The 16,098-nt window shown below is 43.5% G+C and overlaps 1 long non-coding RNA gene across 1 annotated transcript; it reads left to right on the plus strand.

Annotated features, from left to right (window-relative positions):
• The first annotated feature begins 244 nt into the window (after positions 1 to 244).
• On the plus strand, positions 245 to 3,950 carry LOC138949782 (uncharacterized). The gene is made up of 3 exons (XR_011450443.1): positions 245 to 553; positions 2,899 to 3,019; positions 3,840 to 3,950. It is a non-coding gene; the product is annotated as an uncharacterized lncRNA (long non-coding RNA).
• The last annotated feature ends 12,148 nt before the right edge of the window (positions 3,951 to 16,098 follow it).

The following is a 16,098-nucleotide window of genomic DNA, read 5'->3' on the forward strand; positions in this document are numbered from 1 at the left end:
TCCTGAGAGCCTTTACACTCTTTCTTTGGACACTCAAAAGCAACTTCAAGGCTGCAAGACAACAAAACTGCACTTTCTGCAGACTGAATATACGCGTTCTAATCAAACGGAAAAAACAAAACACTGAAAAAAACGATCTGCGCATGTGCGAACTTAGGCACGTTTTTACATCGGCGCAGCGATATATGGTGAATTCAGTTGAAAGAGTGAGAGAGAGAGACACAGACTGGAGCTCTGTTTTTCGTTTTATTGACAGTGCGCGTTGTATTTCCCAACGCTGCACAACGCGCCGCGCGCTGTGAATCCACTTCGCACAAAGACATCTGAGGAGCTCAGGAGGGGAGGTCACTACCGCGTTGTTTCCGGTGTCGCGAATCGACGCATCTTTAGTACACGACAGTAACGTTACAAAACGACAGTCATTGAATCTTTGAGTGATCACACACACTTGTGTGAAGCAATATCATGTAAGGTAAACGACACGGGGTGTGTGACGCCTAAAAGAAGGTATCAATCCGTGAAAAGCCGCCTGGTGGAAGTGGAACGCCGCTTGGTGAGTCCCGCACCGAGCAACTTGAATTCTCACTTCGGGTAGTCTTGCTCGAGTTCAAATTCAAGTTACTCCAGCAATAGTGTCGGGCGCTACATGGTTGGACAATCTACGAGTAGTTTATGGAGCCCCCCAGGCTATACAACCGGTGTAACCATCTTATTTTTCGGCTGAGCGCATCTTTCGTCTTCGAATAGCGAATTATATCTTCCTTTTGAGTGTCAGTGAGGTGAGATGAAGCTTATGGAGGCTGAACTGTTGATGCTAAGATACATCTGTGCACTTTCGTCCATGTTAATCTCGTATGAACACTCCACAAGGAATATCCACCCTCATTTTCAAAGTACTGATGATCAACCTTAGGTACTGTACACTATTGTGGGGTCAAATTTGTTCAAAAATATGTTTTACCTACAGTGGAACCCCCCTTTTAAGACCTCCAACAATTTGAGAAAATCTGGTCTAAAAAGGAGGGAGTCTTAACGTCAGAGTAAATTTACAGAGGTTATGAACAACATGCATGCAAATAGACTGAGAAAACAGGGTCTTTATTTTATAAGAGAGGAAGTCTTAAATTGGGGGGGGGGGGGGGGGCATAACAGGGGGGTTCCACTTTAACACATTTGCCTTATTGCTTCCATTGTCATTCAAGGGACGTAACCACTCTGTCAAAATGTTAGGACCCATGTCGTCATCGGCTCTGTGTGGGAAATTATGAGAGGGGGGGGGGGGGGGGCATTTTTCTTTATCTAAATCCATTCAGATTCTCCGCTTTTCTCGCTGAAGCATGTTTGCTTGGCTGAATGCCGCACATGAATTCAGGATTTCCAAAAGATTCTCCTGTCGAACCACCATTTTGGAAGGGGAAGTAAAGCTAGGGTTATTCAAATCGGGTAAAGGCAGTCACTAGGTTGGCGCGAGATTGAGTGGTATCGTACTTTCCTACTGGAAATCCACCTGGGTGTATGTATTCCTTATATATACAGGGAAAATGCTGACAGGGAATGCACCCACTGTTGGTCGACATAGACCCCTTCAGCGTTACTTTGGCAAGAAAGCATCAGTTCAGTCTGTGGTATATATATATATTCAAATGTGAAAGCTGGGCCCAGGAAAAGGAATTAAATCGTTAATTTGTGTAACAATATCAGGTTTACCTAAAATCAGCTTTGGCATTCGATAGATCTCTCTGAGACTGAAACGTTGTTTTCTGGTTAAATTAAAGAGATAAAAAAATCATCGCTATGTTCTAGTGAAACAAAAATGAGGCTCCTGTGCGCATCAACGGCAACGCTGTTTAATTTACTTTAAATGGTGTAAAGAAATGTAACGCTCATAATTTGTTGTGTGGTATACATGTACCGGGCCTGTCAAACTTTGTACAGGCTTGTTACTTTCTTGAAGTTACTCGGCTGGTTGGCGCGCGATGATTTTGCCATCCCTGGACATGCAAAATGCGGTTTAACAGGAGGACTTTTTCATTACTTTGAATTTGAAAATTAAAGAAAAGGATAGAAAGATATCATATTTTACCAATAGGGCTATTCTTCTTCTTCTCCTTAATTTTCTTGAGGAAATCCCTGTACAGGACAACTATCCTCATTTGGTTGGTGCTCCTAATTTCCCTCGAGTGAAAGATAAAGTGGATAGTGTTCCTGTGCCTGTGGGAAATAATAACATGGGTGGGTTGGTAGCCAAGCTTGCTTTATTCCCCCCTCTGCTTCTTTCTCTCTGTAAACTTGTAGGGCTAGTTATTTTTCGGTAACTTATATTACCCAGCAACCAAAATCACTTACAGAACAACAGGCCTGAACCTTTGATAGCACACAGGTTTAAGAGCCAGACTTTTTTGGATCTACTTATGTGATTGAAAAGTTCCGAATGCTCTAATGTACGAAATATACATTTCTGGAGCAAACAATACAAACATACCGCATTTAATTTAACAACTACAGGCTTGAACACATGGATCTCCGTTCTGCTTAAGCTCGCATTTTTCATGATCCGCTAACTTCCACTATTATTTTTAATAATCACTGAGACTCGGCATTTGCTGCCCTACATGTCATGCCTGGCGTCCAATTTCAGCCCCTGTGCTGAGAGGCTGGCCTACCACACAGTGCTACCTAGCGCAGCAACCGGGCCCGACGAAAACAATACAAACAGGACGAACGATACAGAGCAAGAGCGATAGAATCTATCTATATCACTGCTGAAGGATAGAGGGGGGAGGGTCTATTGCAGAGCTATGCCTCACATGACTAAGTTCAGTAAAATTGGCGATAATCAATGCAAACATAATTATATGTGCCTTGAATAAATAATGAGATATGTTGTATGTCCACCAGGTGAAGCCACCTAACATCAGGATGAAGAGGAAGCAGCCGTGGACTGTGGTAGTGAAGATGGAGCACCAAGCTGTTGAAGAATCATCACCAGCCTGTAGTGTGATGCAGACAACTCCAAGCGGTGAGTGTGTATTGTGATATTGTGTGTGAAAGATGGAGAGCGGTGAGTGTGTAACGTGATATCATATTGTGTGTGTGAAAGATGGAGAACCATGTTGTCGAAGAGTCATACGCCTGTAGTGTGATGGAGACAACTCCAAGCGGTAAGTGTGTAACGTGATATTGTGTGTGTGAAAGATGGAGCACCGTGTTGTTGAAGAGTCATCAGCCTGTAGTGTGATGGAAGGTTGTGTACGTAAGGGTGAAAACTGATGAAACCCTGCAGTGTTTTTTTCTGAAAATGCGCTCTAACGGAACGTGTTGTGTAATTATGTAAGCATGTGTATAATTATGTTGTCATAATTCACTTTTACCTTTTTTAGCTGTTCAAAAATCTTCAAATACCAAGGCTCGGAAACTAAAATGATACCCCATGGGAAATAATTTCTTGAGAAGCCAGTGGTTCCATTTTCAAAATTAATTCATCATCAAATGTCCACTTTGCACAGGGAATACCCAGGCTGTTCATTTCTGGTATGTGACCAAGTGGAGAGATTGTCTTATTCCATGCGGAGGCCTGGCCACATCTGAGATTGTGTTCCAAACTGTTTTGAGATATGTTTACACAAGAAGGAAATTCAATGTGCCTTTAAGTGTCATCTCTTTCTGTCTTTCGTGAACATATCTTCTTCTCTTTCAGGAAGAGAAACATTCTGTCTTTTTAGAGTTAATAATTTTTATCTTTCAGGAATGTTCTCTTTCATACGTTCAGAAAAGGTCTGTAAACATGTTGTCATGATGAAGGGAAGACTTCACACAGATTTATGAATTTTCTGTTTCAGCACCAGCAGGTGAAAATTTCAAGACAGAGAAAGCGGTGTGCGTACAGATGGAGCGTCCAACAGAAATACCAACATCGTCCAGTACTTACAGTATGGTGATGGAGACAACTCCAAGCAGTGAGTGTGTAACGTGATGTTGTGTGTGTGTGAACAGTGATGACTGATCATGTACATTCAGTTATTGATTACTTGATACAGGTTTTAGATGTAAAAAATATTTGATTTACAGCAGTAAGCTAGGTTTCCAAGAGAACGTGTTTTATGACTTTTGACATGAGAATATTTTGGTATGTTAACCCTTGGGCTGGTTGTCGCGACATATGTCGCGCTACTTTACGTATACGGTCACCTGGTTGTCACGACATATGTCGCGCTACTGGCTCAGTCTGTTTGGTCGGTTCCGATTACCTCCCATGGATGCGAAAACCTATATGACCGTTTTTTGTTATTTTTCTTTCTGTTAATTCACCAGTGGCAATGTAACATGTGTTACAGAATTGCACCAGTGTAAGGGTTAAACAAGTTGCGTAAGGCGAAATTACTACATTTAGTCATGCTGTGGAACTCACAGAATGAAACTGAACGCACTGCATTTTTTCACAATGACAGTAGTCCGCCGCTCGTGCAAAACGCAGTGAAACTGACGAGCCTGTTTAGCGCGGTAGTGGTTTTGCTGTGCTGCATAGTACTCTTTTCTGTACATCTCTTCGTTTTAACTTTCTGAGCGTGTTTTTAATCCAAACATATCATATCTATATGTTTTTGGAATCAGGAACCGACAAGGAATAAGATGAAATTGTTTTTAAATCGATTTCGAAAATTTAATTTTGATCATAGTTTTTATATTTTTAATTTTCAGAGCTTGTTTTTAATCCGAATATAACATATGTATATGTTTTTGAAATCAAGAAATGATGAAGAATAAGATGAATGTTAATTTGGATCGTTTTATTAAAAACAAAATACAATTTTTAGATTTTTAATGACCAAAGTCATTAATTAATTTTTAAGCCACCAAACTGAAATGCAATACCAAAGTCCGGCCTTCGTCGAAGATTGCTTGGCCAAAATTTCAATCAATTTGATTGAAAAATGAGGGTGTGACAGTGCCGTATATGTCTCCTGGTCTTAATTTTACTTGAAGGCAAAGTATCTCAACTGCTTTAAATCATGCAAAAATATGAAAGTTGCAAACCATCCAAATATAGGTGTTATATTCACCACAGATTGTCAAAAATCATCACAAGCATACCGTACTTTTCGGACTATAAGGCGCTGCCGTGTATAGGGCGCACCCCCTACTTTTAAAAATAAAACTGAAAAAATCCTAGAATAAGGCGATGCCATGGATAAGGCGATGGTGTCGTGCATAAGGCGACGGCATAAAAGAAAAAAAAAGAAAGAAAAAAATGAGGAAAAACATCGTACGTAGGAAAAAAAACCAAAAACATCAATGATCAAACATGGCGACCGCTCATAATTGGCATGAAACACTGTTTCAAACAGAAAGTCAGGGAAGAAGATCAGCGGTACCTCAATCGTCACTCGTTGTCGTCGTCGTCGTCACTCTCACTCCCAGAAAATCCAGAGAAATCTGAACCCTCAGAGTCTGAACAAAAGAAGTTCATGAAAGCCGCTGCTGATATGGCACCTGAGCGGTCCCCACCCGTCAAAGTCGAGGCTCCAGCTTAAATGGTTGTTAGTTGCTCATTGATTTCAAGTTCACAGTGCTCGTGAAACCTATTTTATCCGAGAATAAGGCGACGTCGTGTATAAGGGGACCCCACGATTTTAAGTGAAAAAAAAAAGAAAAAGTATCGCCTTATAGTCCGAAAAGTACGGTAATACATTTTGTGTTTTGTAATAAAAAGAACAATTACACATGAGAATGCAGAAACTGATGCTGACAAAACCTGCAACTGTTTTGTTATGTTGCAATCGGACATTTCCGAACAGTCACTATACGCGTAAGGTGTGTGGGGGTCGTGTTGTCTCAGGCTGCGGCAACAACAAAAACATAAAAATTCAAGTTTCGCTCAAAGTCACTTTTAAGGGAAGCAACTGCCTAGAGATAAATAGAGCTTAAACAATGACCACGAGTTGATTACTGGAAAATAAACCACGAGTGGGTATTTGCAGCCGCTTGGTAATTCACGAGTGTGCGGAGCACACGAGTGAATTACCAAGCGGCTGCAAATACCCACGAGTGAATTACCAAGAGTGAATTACCAAGCGGCTGCAAATACCCACGAGTGGTTTATTTTCCAGTAATCAACGAGTTGTCGTCATTGTTTAAGCTATTTATACAACGAACAACACGGGTCGAACATGCAGTCATGCAGACGACATTTGGTAGGCATAATCACTCAGAGTGTCAAATGCGCGTCATTCAAATAGTCCCTATTCTTTTACTTTATTCTTAGTCTCCCACTCGTCGGCATTATACTTGTCTCGTCTAAATATCGGACCCCATTGCTACGATTAAAACACAATAGCGTTTATATAGCTATTCTGACATTACATTCTGTGTTAAAATCATGTTTTTGTCAGCAACAAGGACCAGAATGGTCCATGTCGTTGATAGCAGACGACGGTTCCCTTTCCGCATGAAGCCACGGAAATAACCGAACATTGAAAAACCCATGGACATGTGTTACGGAGAAAACTCGGGATAACCGGATGTTTAGCATTACGTCAATATGCTAGGAATCATATGACGTCATGACGTATCATGCTTGCCTACGTAGATTGTATGTTCGAAAGTCTGACTTCTGTTGTGAATTCGCGTGGTGAAGATTGCGGTAAATCTGTAGATGATAAGAGAACAAGGATTGTCTCTGAAGAAACGACTAAATGTTTCAGACGGGTAACTTCATTTCAACATTGCACTATATAATGGACGTTCTGTGTGACAGGAGAGTTTGCTGATTTTGTGTTAAACATTGGAGAGATCGTCTCCTAGAATCAGAGTACTATAGGTCGCTTCAGATTGCAGCTTCTGGAAATTTGCAAGGTTTGTTGCCTGTTAAAGAACTGGATTTTACACGTAATGTATGTCATGTACAGTAAGCAACAACAAAAACACACACAAAGCAAATGGCATCGTCTGTCGACTAGTCACATAAACAAACCTGGCGAGGTATGCGTGTACTTCATACACGTCAGCCATTGCTGTTACAGTTTTGAGTCAACGTTGTACGTATTCTTCCGCAACAGGGTCCAATCGTCTGGGTTTCAAATGTTCTAAAAATAAATTCTAGTGTTGATTATTTTTTAGCCCTCTTTATTCTTACTTCGAATAATCCACGTGTGATTTTTGGGTGTAATCAAAGTAGTTCGTTCTAATTTCTCACTTGTCTAAAAATAATCAACTAGATTTAATCCACCCCTCGGTTGCATTGCAGGAGTTGTATAAAACGTGGTTATTCCCCTTTGCACACGATTCCTTAACCACTAAGCCTATGTTCCTGTGGTCGCAGGGTGTGTGTATGTAAACTCATCTGAAATACTTTCAACTAGGCACGTATGCCCACATACAGCATAAAGCCTGAGACTCTGTAAACGCAGGACTCTGAGATGTTCGCAAGAACCCAGTCCTCTACGGAAGAAGATGACTTTAAAGACTCACTCCTTCTTGTGAAAATGGTTTGGATCAGCATCTCAGATCAGGTCGGGCGCCCCCCGCGGGTTAGGGGGAGTCCCATATTGGTTGGGACGAAAAAGAACAGTACATGTCGTAAGAGGCGAGTAACGGATTCTGTTTCTCCTTTTACCCTTGTTAAGTGTTTCTTGTATAGAATATAGTCAATTTTTGTAAAGATTTCAGTCAAGCAGTATGTAAGAAATGTTAAGTCCTTTTACTGGAAACTTGCATTCTCCCAGTAAGGTAATACATTGTACATTGTACTATGTTGCAAGCCCCTGGAGCAAATTTTTGATTAGTGCTTTTGTGAACAAGAAACAATTGACAAGTGGCTCTATCTCATCTCCCCCCTTCCCCCGTCGCGATATAACCTTCGTGGTTGAAAACGACGTTAAACACCAAATACAGAAAGAAAGAAAAAAGTTAAAAAAAATTGTAAAAAAAAGTTAATAAGGCGACCCCCTTTTTTCTTTGCACAGATGTGTTTTTCAAACTTTTTGTTTGTTTGCTTAACGCCCAGCCGACCACGAAGGGCCATATCAGGGCGGTGTGTTCATAATGCTTCCTGTGCACAAAATGTGTAATGGATTAAATTACATAACTTTACCCAATTCACGTATAGCAATTAACTCTAGTTCAGTGCTGGTAACGCTGTACGCGTCCCCTTGGTATCAAGGAAGACCACTCTAAAAAAAGAGTGACCAATCCCATAAGGCCAGACCAACTACCGGTCCGACTTCCGTATGCGTGCGCATACGCCGCCATTTGTACCATACCATACTCAGCGTTCAAGGGAACTGGATGTGTTTACGTACGCTCTGGCTGTGCTCAGCCTTACTTCTTCGTCTTTGGACTTGGAGTTCGCCCCTTGGTCGCCGCCTAAGCCTTGCACCTATACCTCTGCTGTATTTGGTGAGATCTTTCCGTTTTATTTGAAATTTTAGCGACGTTTGTCGCTCATCTCGGACTTGTAAAATTTTTCTCTGAAATTTTTTTGTAAGTTCTTTTTTTGTTGTCATGGCGGAAGCTGCGCGAAGAGATAGTGCTAAGAAGAAGCCTAGTGCCACACCCAGTAAGAAAGGGTCTCGTAAAGCTAAGATTGCCGGTCATGCCACTTCTTTAGTTTCTGACTTGTCCGCTAAATCCCCAGTTTTGGCGGAAATGCTTGCTTCCCCTGTTTTGACTACGCAGATTACAGACAAGAGTAGTCATGTTGATAAAACCACTGTTGATTCTGGGGCTCCTATTTGCCTAGGTTTGGCTGCTTCAGATGTAGCGTCGTTGTTACTCACCTTGAGTTCACAGGTTACTACTTTGGCGGCTGAGTTGTCTTCAACACGGGCGGAACTTCGCGCCCTCCCTTCCGGTGTTGCAGATCCACCGTCTCTTGCCAAGATCCGGCCCTCGCCTTCCGCTACTGCTTCTGCGTCGACTGTCTCTACGCGTGCCGTTGTTCATGCTTCGCAGGACGGTGATGTTCGTCTGGTGTCTCTGCTGAACTTGCCGGTTCACGGCAAAGGTATGTCTACCCCATGAGTAGCCGGGTTCTCCGGCGAAAGTGGGGTGCGAGTACAGGAGGAAAAGGCGTGCTCGGTGAGCCGTTATAGCCCTAACAGCCTGGCCGAACCCTTGCGCGAAAGCGCCCGGTCGGTGGGGCCGACGGGCCCTGTGCAGCGAAACGGTGTTGCGCTCCTTCCCCCTCCATCGGAGAATTGTGGGGAGCCGCAGCATCCTCTTCCGCCCGGGGGGCAGGAAGTTGGTGAGTCTAGGGCTGACCAAACGAGTCTCTCTATGATTCACCTACCTGACTATGATGGCGAGCAGGAAGGTTAACGAGGGTGCGTTCACGGTGGTGGACGACACCTAGCTTACTTGCCGTTCAAGTTGTCCAGCGCAATGATGTGGGCTGCGGAAAACGGCATTTAGGTATTGTGGAAGTTGGTGATTCTGGGATTGACCTTGAACGGCTTTGCCGGGAACGTCTTTCCGGGGGTCACCTTCCTGATTGCGATTGCGAGCATGAAGGAGAGGATAATGAGGGTACTTCCATTTGAGGGTGCGTCCACGGGGATGGACGACACCCAGCTTAACTTGCCGTTCAAGTCGTCCAGCGCAGTGCCGTGGGCGGCGGAAAACGGCATTTAAGTTTTGACCGGAAGGGGTGGGGGAGAGCAAAGCATATCTTCCTCCACCTCTATCCGGTTTGACGACTTCCGGCAGTTCGGAGGAACAGGATGTTCACTTCAGCTTCCGCGAATCGTTGTCCATTGCCCTGGAGTTGGCAAAGGGCCGCGTGTAGCCGGGTTCTCCGGTGAAAGTGGTGTACGTTCGCAGGAGGAAGTAGCACGCATTTTCGCGGTGAAAGTTCTGAAACCATGTCTGTTCTTCCGCGTTACGGCGCGCGTTCAGCAGCGGCTAAGAGCCCTGGGCAACGTAAGCTTCCACCCTGGGGGCAGGAAGTTGTTGGGCTGGATGATTCTTGGGTTGACCATGCGAGTCTCTCTGGGGGTCACCTTCCTAACTTTGATACCGAGCAGGAAGAAGAGGCTTATGAGGGTGCGTCCACGGTGGTGGATGACACCCAGCTTAACTTGCCGTTCAAGTTGTCCAGCGCAGTGACGTGGGCGGTGGAAAACGGCATTTAAGTTTTGACAGGAAAGGGTGGCTGAGAGCAATTTATAACTTCCTCCACCTCTATCTGCGTTCGACGACTTCCGGAGTTCGGAGGAACGGAAAGTTCATTTCCGTGGCCGGGAATCGTCGTTCATTGCCCTGAAGATGGCAAATGTCTTGAAGTTTGACTTCCGCTTCCTCCCGGGGGGCAGGAAGTGAGCAGTAGGGCCGGTTCTTTGTCGGACAATTAAGTCAAGCAGGGAGTCAGCTTCCGGATTGCATGGATGTGCATGATGGATGTTCAAATGAAGGTGCTTCCGAATTACTGAAAAGCACTGAATTCAGGTTCCGTTTCAAGTTAGCAAGTGCAGTGGCGCTCGCAGCTGAAATGGTTCGAGGTACAACGGGATCGTCCGGTGTGTTTCCATGCAACCGGTTGGTTCTGATGTTTACTAATCCACGGCCGGTTTCGCTTCCGCTTTTGCGGCTGTGTCTTCCGGTTACAGGATGGGATAGCCTTCTACCGTTAACACTGTGGCACTTTTCAGCCTTTGGCTTCCGGTTCCGTTACTGCGGTTCCTTTGCTGTTATACAGGCTGTATCCACTTCCTCTTCCAGTCTTCCAGCTGGCATGAGACAGGTGGATGGAGTATCTGGTCATGGAGTTCCGGCATTTGAAAAATTTTCAAAACTTTTCCGATTTTTGGCAAGTATTGCCTTATTGGGATTGGTGACTGGTTCTCATCATTTCGATGATCGTTATGATGCTATTGAACAAGAGGAGGAAATGGGGAGGCTCATACTTCAGCTGTGTCGCTGTTCACGGCATTTTGTAGTTGATTTGAGCCTTCTGAGGAGAATCTTTGAGTGTTAAGTTCTTAGATCCTCTGGCGGGGTCTTTTTGTACTTGTGGTAGTTTTCACAAGCGAGTCTTCTTTGTCACCACTACCTTTGTGGACAACGCTCGACTTTATATCTGCGGCGGTGTTGCTTTAGCTTGTTTTTTACGCTCAAGTAGAGTGTCACCCGTGGAGGGCTTTCTGTAGGCTTCGGTTAACTCCAAGCTTAAGAACTTAGGTTCTCTTTTTTCGTTCTACGGAACCGCCCTCGGGTTGGCAAACATCCATCTGGATTTTGATAGCAAGGAGAAACTGTCTGTTAGATCAAGATCTCCTAGCTCTGGTAGATTGTGGCATCTTTTCTTTATGATTGGCTCTTTTGAACAAAACTTGCGTTTAGTCTCTCGCCTGGGCGGTTACGTTCTAACTGATTGTCTTTGTGGTCCGATAGGACGCAAATACAAAGGATGTAACTTTGCCGTTTTTTACCTGAGAGTAAGCCTCTGCCTTTAAAGTATTGTTTTTTTGGTGAGACTTTAATCTCTTTCTTGTTTGAAAGTTATCTTTTTGAGTCCGCTTCTATGCACGAGGGTTTTTCTCTAACAAAGAGAATCTCACGGTAAAAGGAAAGCGCAAGGCTGGCTGTTATCTACTTTAGCTTTTGGCTCCATACCCTCGCTTTCACAGGGTCTCTTTCATAGATCGTTTTGGCGACCTGTTGGTCGCACAGTACGGGTCTTTGCAATCTTGGTTTCCAGACCTCTTAAGGCTGGCAAGAAGGCATCTTTGCTTTCTCACATTCGAATTACACGGATGTCTACTGTAAGGGTATCCTTGAGATACTCAGGGGCTTCCGCCTCAACTATGGATTTGGTTCAGAGTCTTTATAGGGGTTATGGCGTTTTTGTTCACTTGTCAATTAGACTGGCTTGGTACAAAGGGCTTATTTCTTACGGAAAGAACTCCTCTTCTCTCCGTTTAATGCAGGTGGCGATCCACCTATTCTGGGTTTTCCGTTTTTCTTCCATGTCTTATTTTTAAGACTTTATGTGATTTCTGTCACATCGTTATGACATAGTGCAGCGTTGCTTTAACCCTTTTCAAGGCTAGCCTGGCTGATCAACACGGAAAAGGGCCAAGCTTACTCTAGTAGCTTCTGTGAGAAGTGGGAGTAAGCGTACTTTCTGGCTATTTTGAATATAGACAGCTCTTTTTAAGAAAGACTGATCTATGACTTTTGGGTTTCTTCAAAACATTTTGGCATTTTAGCGTAAAATGGGGAAAACCAGCTTTGAATTGCAATTTTCAATTCATGAAGCAAGAGTTTGGCTCCTTTAGAGTCACGTTTAGCCAATGAAACTTTTCGAGTTTCGAAGATTTTTCTGACTGGCACGGTTCTTGTCAGATCATTGAATCAAAGGTCACTTGCCTTATCTTTCATCTCCGTCGTGATTTAACCTAGGCATTTAAGCGGAAAATGGGGCAAACCAGCTTCCAATTGTATTTCAATTCATGAAGCAAGTTTGGCTCCTTTAGAGCCACGTTTAGCCAATTTAACATTTCGAGTTTCGGAGATTTTTCTGACTCGCACGGATCTTGTTAGATCATTGAATCAAAGGGCATTTGTCTTATCTTTCATCTCCATCATGATTTAACCTGGAACGGTTGAAAACGACGTTAAACACTGAATTAAGGAGGAAAGAAGGTCTATCTACTCTGGTAGAGGTATGACTTTTTGAAGTCAACCTTACCTAGATGGACTGCTACACTGGATTCTTGCTCCTGGAGAGCTTGATGTAGTTATTTGTCCCGTGAGGACGCTCAGAAGGTACCTTTCACGGACTCGGCAATTGGTCAGAAAGTCAGAAGCTTTTATGATATCACTTAACACAGCAAGCCTGTCGCGATATAACCTTCGTGGTTGAAAACGACGTTAAACACTAAATAAAGAAAGAAAGAAAGAAACACAGCAAGGTGTAAGGATATTGCGAAAGTAACTTTAACCAAGTGAGTCTCCATGTTGATCAGACAGGTGTTTACCTGGTGACAAACACAGTCTGGAGATGTTAGGGCAGTTTTGCCTCTCACTGTAGCTAGAAAGTATGAGGCAAGGGCATGGCCTTTTTGGCTGAAGTACTGGAGTCGGCTTACTGGCGGTCTGAGGAGGTTTTTATTAACTTCTACCACAGAGACGTCTTGAGACAGGACAGTAGTTCTGCGCTGCCTGCTATGGTAGCAGCAGGACAAGTCCTACATGCTTGAATTTTGGTAAATACCCACCACCTATAGTAGCAATCTGCTATACGTGAGTTGGGTAAAGTTATGTAATTTAATCCAAAATTTTAGTAATAAATTTTAATTTAATTAATATACTTACCCAACTTACGTCGTTTAATCCCTCACACCTTCTCAGCCGCGCTGTGCAGGTCAGAATTCGGTTCGCGGCCTAGCCGACCCAGTTGTTCCTGCCAGTGCGCCCGCACTGGCTGGTTACCAGGGCAATGGAAATCCAAAATGGCGGCCAGCAGAGTCTCACTATCTCTGGCGAGTGCTGTTTACTAGGAGATTTACAACACATTCCCTTCATTCTAATGCCCCACTATCTTGCACCAGTCTGTCAGCCAGGCAATTAGCTTGCTGTGTGTCGAGCCAGGGATGTTTATCCCCACTGTAATTGATAGTAACAGCTTTAAGTGAAACTGGCCCCTTGGCACTGAGCAGGAAATGGATTCCAGATGTTAAAACAAATGCCCCCTTATCTCAGTTCCCTCTAATCCTGTAGCTTTGCTGGTACCTAGACCTGTTGGGAGAGATGCTATGCTGCAGGTTGTAATAAACAGTTCTAGGGAAGCAAGACTTGTCTGGGGGGAAAAAGGGTGGGGGGGGGGGGGGGGCGCCATGGGTTTGGTCTGTACTTTGGGACAAGTGTCTACTCCCACTCACTGTGCTCTCTGTTCTGTGGAAAGCAAGCACTACTGGAATGAATATGTGCCTTATCTAAAGGAAAGTGAATGTGTTGGTATCTGTGCTGTTTTATCTTGGTGTTTTCCCGCAGTGGGGCACTGCGGTTATGAAATTAAAGGCCCCTCCTGTTTTTGGAACCGCAGGAGCTTTCTAGTTTGCTGTTAGGTAGATTTTTGGTTCCTCTTTCCTGTCATGCTCTCTTTTTCTTCATGAATTCTTTTCTTTTTTCTGCCTTCTTGCTCATTCACCTGTATTTTTTCCAAAACTCTCTTCTCTTGCCGCTTGTCTCGCGATTCATGTATAGTTTAATCTGTTAGTGTTCTGATGTAAGTCCAGCAGTAGATAGGTTAAGCCTATTTTAACATACTGGAAACTGGTAATCTTCCAGTAGGTATTAATTTAGTTTTACTAAAGCCTGCTGGGACACAAGTAATGGGTTAGTGCATTTGTAAACAGGAATCGCTTGACAAGTGGCCCCCTTCATCCCCCCCCTTCCTCGTCCTGATATGGCTCTGCGTAGTCGGCTGGACGTTAAGCAACAAATAAATAAACATACAAAAAAATGTGTTTGTTGTTTTTGTGTGGACTGTGCTCATTTTCATGCCGTCAAAATGAATTGTGAAAGTTGTATACAATACAATGGAGTGCAGTGTATTGGATTAGCAGTTATTCATTCTACTTTCTGGTGCAAAGGTAAGGCTTGCTTCATTCATTCTGCTTGCTGTTCTGTGTTTAGCATGCTTGTTGCCTCTAAAACAAAACTGTATTATGTCTGTAGTAAAAGTGTGCTAACACTTTCAAAACACACCAAAGCACCTCAATCAGTTAGTACTAATAAATACTTCTTACCAAATTGAAATGGGATTACAATTGCATTGAGTGGTATCTGCAGAAATCGATCTAGTCATGTGTCAAATTTCAAAAAAGAAATGCAACAAACGGCTCAGCTATCATTAAATAAAGTTGTAAGTAAGAGTATTACAGCTACGGTCAGACAGGCCAGTTTGTTGCTGGCACCCTCAGCTGACTAGCTGGCTCGCTGTGTGCAGCTGGCTGGGCTATTTATAGATGGCTGCTCTAGATAACCGAATTCTCAGTGCTGGGAAGGTGTGCCCTCCCGCCTCCCCGCTGTGGTGGTATTGGGGACTAAAATAGAAGTGAGTTGGGCTTCGTTTGGTATGATACAAATGGCGGCGTATGCGCACGCATACGGAAGTCAGACCGGTAGTTGGTCTGGCCTTATGGGATTGGTCACTTTCTTTTTTAGAGTGGTCTCCCTTGTTACCAAGGGGACGCGTACAGCGTTACCAGCACTGAACTAGAGTTAATTGCTATACGTGAGTTGGGTAAGTATATTAATTAAATTAAAATTTATTACTAAAATTTTGGATTCAAGCTGCGGTTTAAACACACAAATAACTCCTTAAGTGTTTCTTGTCTAGAATGTTTGTATAGATTTTAGTCAAGCAGTATGTAAGAAATGTTAAGTCCTTTGTACTGGAAACTTGCATTCTCCCAGTAAGGTAATATTGTACTACGTTGCAAGTTTTTGATTAGTGCTTTTGTGAACAAGAAACATTGACAAGTAGCTCTATACCATCTCCCCCCTTCCCCCGTCGCGATATAACCTTCGTGGTTGAAAACGACGTTAAACACCAAATAAATAAATAAATAAAAGTGGCTTTATCCCATCCCCCCCTTCCCTCCGTCGCGATATGACCTTCGCGGTTTAAAGCGACGTTAAACACCAATTAACAACAAAAACATCTCTTCTTTTCTTTAAAGAAGGAAAGCGTTCTGTCTTTGGGAGTTGTGAATTTCTATCTTTCAGGAATGCTGTCTTAGAGAGAGAGAGAGAGAGACAGAGACAGAGAGAGAGAGACACAGAGAGAGAGAGAGAGGGAGAGAGAGAGAGACAGAGAGAGAGAGACAGAGAGAGAGAGAGAGAGGGAGGGAGGGGGGAGGGGGGAGAGAGAGAGAGAGAGAAAGAGAGATATGAGAACATCGAATGGTTTATTGTACTAAGGCAGGGGCGGATCGGGGGGGGGGGGGGGGGTCCGGGTTTTGAGGAAACCCCACTCAGAAACATCAAGAGACTTACAAACGATTTTTGAATTTTCTGTTACAGCACCAGCAGGTGAAGATTTCAAGACAGACAAAACAGTCAACGTGCAGATGGAGCATACATCAGAAATACCAA

The sequence above is a fragment of the Littorina saxatilis genome, linkage group LG16 (genome assembly GCF_037325665.1).
Source record: "Littorina saxatilis isolate snail1 linkage group LG16, US_GU_Lsax_2.0, whole genome shotgun sequence".
In the NCBI taxonomy this organism is placed as follows: domain Eukaryota; kingdom Metazoa; phylum Mollusca; class Gastropoda; order Littorinimorpha; family Littorinidae; genus Littorina; species Littorina saxatilis.